The following is a 9801-nucleotide window of genomic DNA, read 5'->3' as shown; positions in this document are numbered from 1 at the left end:
CAGCATAATAAAACCAAATTCTGTAGTTTATTTTCTAGGACCAATTCAAATTATTTCAGCAAAATAAGATTTGCCTCGAAAGATTATTCAAATGTCCAACTCTACTGCATGAATTTTTCAACTGTAATCTATGCATGAACCACAAGAGGAGCCAAGCGATATGAATATAAAACTGTGTGGTTTATGTACAATTGTGTTGAGTTCTGATTTAGTGGGTATTGATGAATTCAACCCAAATAAAAGCTCTTTTGCATCCTCAGTATGTTTTTAATTTTTAAAAAAGAAGTTTTGGTATCAAAGACTTTGGGAATCATTGTTTTTATACATTACTGCTATCTTTTGTATCCTTCACAAAAATAAATACCTGGTTTCCTGGTATTTTCTCTTAGGCCCCTAAAGCCAGTAAGTATAATGCCTTCCAATTAGGCTGCCTTGTCTCTCTCTCTCTCTCTCTCTCTGTCTCTCTTTCTGTCTCTCTCTGTCTCTCTCCCCCCCAAACACTCCTTCTTACTGTCTGTGATTAATTATTCTAGAATATAGTTTTTCAGAGAATCAGAAGTGATCCTTAAAATGAATTTACTTATTTTTACAGTGATGAAATTGAGTTACAAGAAGATAAGTGATATTGTCCCAGGTCAAATAGATAGAGTCCATAGTGCTTCTTCTGGATTTGGCATGTCCAACCTTCCCACTGCCTCTAGGATAAAGTCCAGCCCCCAGCCTGGAAATCACAGACAGCTCAGCCACTGTACTCATTGTGGTCCTCAGCACAGTCTGCTGCTCTAGTCAGCTAGTTCCCTAGTCTATTTCAGAACCCAGCAAGCCCACCATGATCTGGGATTAAGAATTTTTAGTTAAGGAGAACAGATCTCATTTTCCCTTTCCCCAGCCCAGAATGGTTCCTAGCTCTGAAAACTCCACTGACTTTATATTATTTATTAGGGAATAACTAACGATAACTAGTCCCAAGTAATGCCTGCAACACATTTTCAAACAGTGTCTCTCCCTACACTGAAATTTCACTGCACAGAAACAATGACTTTCATCTCACAACAATTCCTTTTGCTGTATATTGCTATGTTTCCAATGGTCTCTCACACAATGTGGGGAGAAAGGTGGAGTATTGCAACCATATCTTCACTTTGTAAAGATCACCCTAGACCAGTAGTGAATTAAGTGTAGGTAAGTCTGTCAGAGGGCCCAGCAGTCATCCAGATAAAAGACAGACTGGGGTTGAAATAAAAAATTATATGGACTTGTTAAAACTTCAGAGATAAACTCCACAGGATTTGTCAATGAACAGATATGAAATTGGAATGTGAAGAAATGCACATGTAAAGGTGTCAGCAGTAATTATTAGTGTTCTTGTTTGCACAACTTGGAGAGATAATGGTGCTATTCACTAAAGCCATGGGGAAGAACTTTGGGGAAAGATCTTAAATCAGTTTTTTTAAAAATTTGAGTTATTAGAATCATCTTTAAAATCTTTCTGAAATTATTGTTCTGGAAGGACTACATCATTGGCTGAGTGACTGATTAGATTATGGGTGGTTGGCAAATTAGCTATAAGGAAAGTATTTTTCTTTAGAAATTGCTAGGAAAATGATTACACTACAGTTCTCAGACTGGATTCTTCTGTCAATTACATCATCTGGGAAACATTAGTATTAGTTTTTCTAGATCTACCCTGCATTTATTTTATAATTTAAAATTTAAAGTATCAAAGATCAGGGTGGGCACAGTGGCTCAAACCTATAATCCTAGCTACTTGGGAAAAAGAGATCAGAAGGATCACAGTTCAAGACTAGCCCCAGGAAAAAATTTGTGAGACCCCGTCTCAACCAATGCATAGGTATGGTAAGAGACCCTAATTTAGAAATAACCAACACCAAAAAAGCTGGTGGCATAGCTTAAATGATAGAGTTCCTGTCTAACAAGCACAAGGCTCTGAGTTCAACCCCTAGTACCACCAAAAATATATATATCAAAGTTCAGCTATACCTGTCATTTTCTCAGAATAAAGAGAAAGGCTGTTGGTGCATTTTGGTCAAAGAATCCAACAAAAATGAAAATTCAGAAAGCCTGCAAGGGTAGAAGTGGAGGGTGGCTGTCACAGAAGTCTTGCCTAATCACCCCTGCTGACTTCAAACAAACACAGGGAGAAAATAGACAAATGGAAAAGCAGAATGGCAGAAGAAATAGCCTGGAAGACAATAGATATTAGTCTCAGAAGGCAATAATTTTCTGGCTATTTCACATTGCCTAAAACAATGCACTAAAAGAGAACAAAGGAGATCCTATAGGGATTTTTGCTTTATTTTGTTTTGTTTTGCTGGAAAATAACATTTTAGAGGGCATTTATTTTGCATTTGACATTATGAGTCTTCTTAAAATTTTGTAGTTGTAATTATATAAAATGTGATTTTATATTCTATCACATTTTCTGGTACCACTTTTGCAAAGTTGATTTAAAATACTAAAAGGAAGGGAAAATAAGTATCTTCTGATTTTCTATCATGGGAACAAACTGGAAATAGGGTTAGTGTTACACTGTATTTACAATAATATGTGTGCTGTGTTTACTTCCACTCATATGATTTTAATTCACATGTATAGTAATAAAAACATGTGGCCTTTGAAGTTATGTTCGAATAAGTGTGATCTTGGGAAAGTACTTACGATATTTCTGGCTTGGCTTCCTCATCTATAAGGTAAAACTCACAATGCCTCCCAAGCTGGATTGGTGTAGGATTGAAACTAACATAAAGTACTTAAGCACCATATGCATATATGATGTGCACCCAGTGAATGTTTGTATATTATTTTATTGATATTGTTACTAATTCATTGTTATTACTAATGATTTTCTCAAGACTACTTTAAAGTAAGGACACAGTAGGCTTGACAATGTTTCCAGGAATGTATTCAAAATAATGTGACACAGTGCTGGAGATGTGGCTCAACTAGTACAGTCTGCCTCACAAGCACAAAGCCCTGAGTTCAAATGCCAGTAAACCAGAATGATAACAATGTGACAAAACAGCCAAATTATAGAATCAGCACGAGTGGACCTCAACTGCTAAGTGGGTCAAGTTGAGAAAACATGGTGTATATGTCATTTGCAGGAAAATTAATAGAACTGGAGATCACCATTTCAAGTGAAATAAGCCAGACTCAGAAAGATAAATATCATGTTTTCTCTCACATACAGAATCTAGATGTTTTTAGAAGACATGAAAGCAGAAGAGAGACAATTTGGGAAAGGAAGGGGACCAGAAGGAGTGGGAGGGAGAAAAGACAGGGTAATGAAAGATGAGCATAATCAACGTACATTATATGTGTGTATGAAAATGTCATAATGAAACCCATTATTGTATATGACTAATATATACTAATATATCATATAATATATATCTGCTAAGTTTTTTTGGTTTTTTGTTTTAGTGGTAATGGGGTTTGAACTCAGAGCCTCATGCTTGCTAGGCTGGTTCTCTAGCACTTGAGCCACTCCACCAGCCTGCTAATAAACTTTTGTTTAAAAGATTTAAATAGTGACAAAAAGGAAGGAAGGGAAGGAAAAGGAAGAGAAGGGAAGGAGGGAGGGAATAAAGGAGGGAGGAAGTACAAAATTAAGGAATTGTGGAATTATATCATTTGCTATAAAATGGATGGAGCTGGAGGTCATCATGTTGAGGATGATAAGCCAAGTTCAAAATGCCAGATATCACATGTTGTCACTGATCTGTGGAACCTAGACTTAAAAAGATGAAGAAAAAGAAGAAGGAGGAGGAGGAGGAGGAGAAGGAGAAGAAGAAAGGGGGCAGAGTCTAACAGGCGAAATACTTGGAACTCATTCTATAGATATTCTTTGAGGGTGATCTATTCTTCTTTATATACAACTGTTTAATGTAGAGATGGCTTTTAACTATTGACACAGTATATTTACAAGCATTTGTTGACTAACAATTTTGAAATGAACTAGTCATTAAACTTTGAAATAAACTCATAAGACTTAAAAAACAACTTTAAGAATTCTGGATTTCCAAACTTCACAAGAGTTTCTTCAATTCTTTGGCTTTAGTCCTATTGCAAGCTAATGACTTAAATGAGACTTTTGCAACAATCTACATTTAACAAGTAGGATAACAGATGGAAAGAGTGACATTTTTGGTTTATGTTTATGTGGGTTAAGATTTGGAGAACCAAAACAGGCTGCCTTATTTTGAGTTCATTGTTAATTTTCTTGGTTCATCCCTAATTAAAGAGTCATCCTGAAGTAACCATATCCAGATGTTTTACTCAGAATTCTAAGCCATTGATGGGCCAGTAATACAGAAACAACTTCAAGTGCATATTACCAGCAGTAATCAACAGAATATAGAGAATTAGTTGCTGAGGAAAGCCACTGTACCTTTAGGAAAATGCAAGAAATCACAGCAAAGACTTCAGCTGCCCACACTATCAGCATCTGTAGTTTAAAGGAAATTGCCTGCAATGACACAAAATATTATAGCTGTCACCTGCTGAAGTCATTTGCTAAGAGGGACAACCACAGTTTTGCCTTTCATATACCATGCAAGTGCTTCTTCTTGTCAGAATCTGAACCAGAATCTTGCTGTCAAGGAATTCTAGAAAATATGCGTTTTTGTTCCCACTCCAATGTAGAACACAGTGCAGTTAGGAAAGTATGCTTTGTGCCCCTGACAAAACTGTAGCAAGCCTGGGGGTTGGGGATGTAGCTCCGTGGTAGATCTCTCACCTGGCATGCAAGAAGCTCTCTTAGATCACTAGCACCTCTCACAGCACTTTCTCCCTGTCTCTTGCCCTCCGTGCGAGTGTATGTACACATATGTATATATATTCCAGTTAAGAAGCATGCTAACTGCTTTCTGTATACTATGTTTGTGGTTATGGGTTGAGGAGGATTTGGGAAATACTGTATCAGAACTAATGAGCCGTGCCCACAGGTCATCACAATCTAGATGACACACAAGGATGATGTGTGCTGACAAATTCTATAATGTTTTACTATATTTACACTCTTTAACAGTCATACCATCTATATTATGAGAAGATTCATCTTAAAACATAGTTTTTTTCTAAAAGAAAGTGACTATAACACAGCTGCTCCTCAAGGTAGATGGGATAAACCTTTGTAAACATCATGAGCAGAAAATGCATCTAGCCTTCTGAACATCATAGCTTGACCTAGCCTATCTTAAACATGCCGAGAACTCTTACATCAGCCTACAGTTGGGCAAAATATCTCATATAAGTTATTGAATACATGTACACAAAAATGCTGACAACACAGTGCACTGTAATATCTATGGTTTCTCCTCCTGATCATGGGACTGACCAGCAGCTTTCACAATCAACATCTCAAAAGAACGTTTTATCACATATCACTAACCTGAAAAAGAGATCAAAATGCAAATTATGATTTCTGTTGAATGCATATGGCTTTTGCATCATAGTATAATTGTAAGACAGTGACTGTCTCTGAATTAAAATCTTCCAAAATCTTCTCTGACTAGATATCTTTGTTCAGTCATTGCATTAACTATCTTCAGAAAACATCTTCTGAAAAGTGTCTTAAATATTAACATAAGATTAGAATACCTCTACACATGGTCATATCATTTTATTATCTGTATTAGACATTGTTATAACTCAATGGTTAAATCAATGAGTCAAAATTGTAGCTCACATTAATCTTCAAACATTGTTACTGAATTTATACATGAATTGACTCTAATTTAGATTAGGTAGAACAAATATAGTTCCCCAAAATCTCTTTTGCAATATCACAAGATTTGTAAACTTATCTACTTATTAATCCTGCAAAAGCCCTTCAAAAATATCTCATACTCAGAAGAGTTCTTTGTTTTAATGATTAGCCTATTATTAAAATAATAAATAAAATTAAAGAATGCACTTTATTACCAAATTTTCATGCACCACTATGATTTTCTTATTTTTCATTCATTAGTAAAATACCCAAACTGAACCATATTATTTATGCAACTGAATAGTATCATTAGTTTGATAACAGACTTTAATGGACTATTGATATTGGTAAATAATATGTTTTTGTTTTGATTTGGCATGAAAACAGATAAATAATTTATTTAACAAACACTTCATTTATTCTACATGCCAAGAATTACAGTCAGTGCAACAAACATTTCAACTCTATCTTCATGTAAACAGTTATTATACTTCCTGTCCATTTGTTTATAAGCATATCTAAATAATCATTATAATAAAAAAGCCTCATATAAAACAATATATAAAAGAGAGAATGACATGTTTCAACAGTTGTTGTGAGAAATGAAAACTTAAATTTTAAATTTATATCTACTACTAAAGTTACTTTTATAGCAGAATATCCTTGATTTATAATAGAATCTTATCCAGAATTATCAATCTCATTTAATTATATTTTGAATCAGTATACATTAATAATATGAAAAGGTATCGTTGTGATAATTTCATATATATGTACCATTACCTTTATACCTTCATTCCCCTCCTCCCTCCCCCCTCTTCCAAACAATGTTTAGTGGGTTTCATTGTGCTTCTTTATATATGTATATACATATACAAAGTATCAATCCTCTTCTCCCTTCAGTATCCTTTCCTCTGAACATCCCTCTTTCACATGCATGTCCCATCATTATTATCAGCACCATCATTTTACGTCTAAGTTCCACAAAATGAACTGGAACATGTGCTATTTGGCTCTTTGAACATGGCTTATCTTACTCAACATGATGCTCTCCAGTTCCAGTCACTGTCCTGCAAATGACATAATTTCATTTTTCTTTATAGTTGAGTAATATTCCATGGGGTGTGTGTGTGTGTGTGAGTGTGCATGCCATGTTTTCTTTATCCATACATCTGCTCTTGGGCACCTCAGTTATTTTCACTGTTCAACTATTCTGAATAGAATTGCAATGAACATGGGTTGCAGTTATTTCTCTTGGATGTTGATATACACTCTTTTGCCTGTATGCCCAAGAGTGGTATGGCAGTTTAGTCTTTTGAGGAACATCCATACTGATGTCCACAGTGGTTGCACTAGTTTAGATTCCCACTAAAAGTGTATGAAAGTTCCCTGTATCCTTGCCAGTATTTGCTGTTTTCTTGATGATAGCCAACCTTATTGGGGTAGTTTTGTATTGTGTTTCCCTTATGACTGAGGTGTTGAACATTTCCTCATGTATTTATTAGTCATTTGTATTTCTTCTTCTGAAAACTGTTCAATTTATCAATTTATTAATTGGACTATTTGGGGTTTTTGCTGTTTAGTTTTCTGAGCTCTTGGTATATTCTGGATATTGATCCTTTATCTGTTGAAGAGCTGACAAGAATTTTTTCCAGTTCTGTGGGTAGTTTCTTGATTCCAGTGATTGTCTTTTGATGTGTAGAAACTTTAATTTGATGCAGTCCCATTTACCAATTCTTGTTCTTATTTCCTAGGCAATTAAGATTCCTATTCAGAAAATAATTACCGAAGCCCATACCTTCCAGAGTTTTCCATATTTTTCTTGTAGTAGTGTCAATGTTTCATATCAAATATAAAGATCTTTGATCCATTTGTAGTTGATTTTGTACAAAGTGAGAGATAGGGGTACAATTTCAGTTTTAGGCTTATAGATAATTAGTTTCCTAGACCACTTGTTGAAGAGGCTGTCTTTTCTCCAATGTGTTTTTGACTCTTTGGTCAAATATCAAATGGCTGCAGCTGCATGGCTTTATTTCTAAGCCTTGAATTCTGTTTCATTGGTCTCCATGTGTGTTTTCATGCCAGTACCATGGTGTTTTTGTCACTATGGCTCTGTATTATAATTTGAAGTTCAGTACTGTGATATTGACAATGTTTCTCTTTTTTTCTAAGGATTACTTTTGTTGTTTGAAGTTCTTTATACTTCCAGACGAATTTTAGGATTGATTTTTTTCTATTTCTGCAAAGAATAACATTGGGATTTTAGTGGGTATAGCATTGAATCCATAGATTGCTTTTTAGCCATTTTAATGATGCTAATTCTTCCAATCCATGAACATGGAAGGTTTCCCATTTTCTGGTGTAGACTTTGATTTATTTTTTCAATGTTTTGTAGTTTTCATTGTGGAGATCTTTTGCCTCATTGGCTAGGTTTATATGAAGAGTTTTTTAAGTCTATTTTGAATGGGGTTGTTTGCTGCTTTCTTTCTCAGTCGGTTCATTGTTAGTATATAGAACAGCTACTGTTTTTTGTATGTTGGTTTTATATCCTGCTATATGGCCAGAAGTATTTATCAGACCTAAGAGGTTTTTGGTGGAATCTTGGGGGTCTTTTAAGTATAGAATCCTATCATTTGCAAATAAGGATAATTTGACTTCTTTCTTTTTATTTGAACATCTTTTATTTCTTTCCCTTGCACTATTGTTCTGGTTAAAAATTACAGTACTACATTAAATAAGAGTGGGAAGACTGCACACTGTTGTGTTAATCCTGACTTTGGAGGAAATGATTTGTTTTTCCTTATTTAGTATGATGCTGGCTATAGGTTTGTTATATATAGCCTTTATTATGTTGAGGTACATTCCTTCTATCCCTAGTTTCTTTGGAGCTTTTATCATAAAAGAATGTTGAATTTATATCAAAGCCTTTTCTGTATCAATTGATAAAATCTTGTGATTTTGGCCCTCAATTCTGTTTATATTCTGTATTGCATTTATCAATTTGCCTATGCTGAACCATCTTTGTCTACCTGAAATTAATCCAACCTGATCGTGGTGTATAATCTTTTTGATGGGTTGTTGAATTCAGTTTGCAAGTATTTTTATTGAGAATTTTTGCGTCTATGCTCATGAAACAGAATTGGGCTATAATTCTCTTCTTTTTTTTGTTCTGTCCATGTCTGGTTTTGGACTAAGTGTAATACTGGTTTCATGGAATGAGCTTAGTCGTGTTCCTCTCTTTCTATTGCATGGAAATGTTTGAGGAATATTGCTCTCACTTCTTCTTTACAGGCCTGGCAGCATTCAGGAGTGAATCTCCATCACTATTTCTCTTTCTCTTTCTCTCTGTCCTTCTCTTTCTCTCTCTGTCTCTCTCTCCCATTATCACCATTCTTCTCTGTTTCTATGTATCTGATTTTTCTGAGATTCCACACATAAGTGAAGTCATGCAGTATTTTTCTTTCTGTGTCTAGTCTGTTTCATTTATCACAATGCCCTCTAGGCTCATTCTGTTACAATTGTCAAGATCTCCTTTTTAAGGTTCAGTAATATTTCAGTGTGTGTGTGTGTGTGGTGTATAACAATATCTTTGTCCATTTGTTCATCAATGGACTTCAGTTATTTCCATACCTTAACCACTGCAAATAAGGCCATAATGCATGTGGAAATGCAGATATTCTTACTAGGTGGTATTTTCCTTTCCTTTGGGAATATACCCAGAAGAAGGAATGATGAGTCATATGGTATTTCTATTTTTAGTTTCCTTAGGAACCACCATACTATTTTCTATAATGGCTGCACTAGTCTACATTTTCATCAACAGTGCACAAGTATTGCCTCTACCCACACACTTGCCAACTTAATTCTTGTCTTTTTGATGAAAGATATCCTAACAGGAGTGAGGTGATACCTCATTTTGATTTGGATTTGCATTTCCCTGAATAGTGATGTTGAACACCTTTCAGTATACCTCTTGGCCATTTTTATATCTTCTTTGGAGAATTATCTACTTAGGTCCTCATTCATTTTTAATTGGTTACTGTTTTATTTGTTTTTATATTGTGTTATAT

Source organism: Castor canadensis, chromosome 1 (assembly GCF_047511655.1).
Source record: "Castor canadensis chromosome 1, mCasCan1.hap1v2, whole genome shotgun sequence".
Classification (NCBI taxonomy): Eukaryota; Metazoa; Chordata; class Mammalia; order Rodentia; family Castoridae; genus Castor; species Castor canadensis.
Note: the sequence above shows the minus strand (reverse complement) of the source record.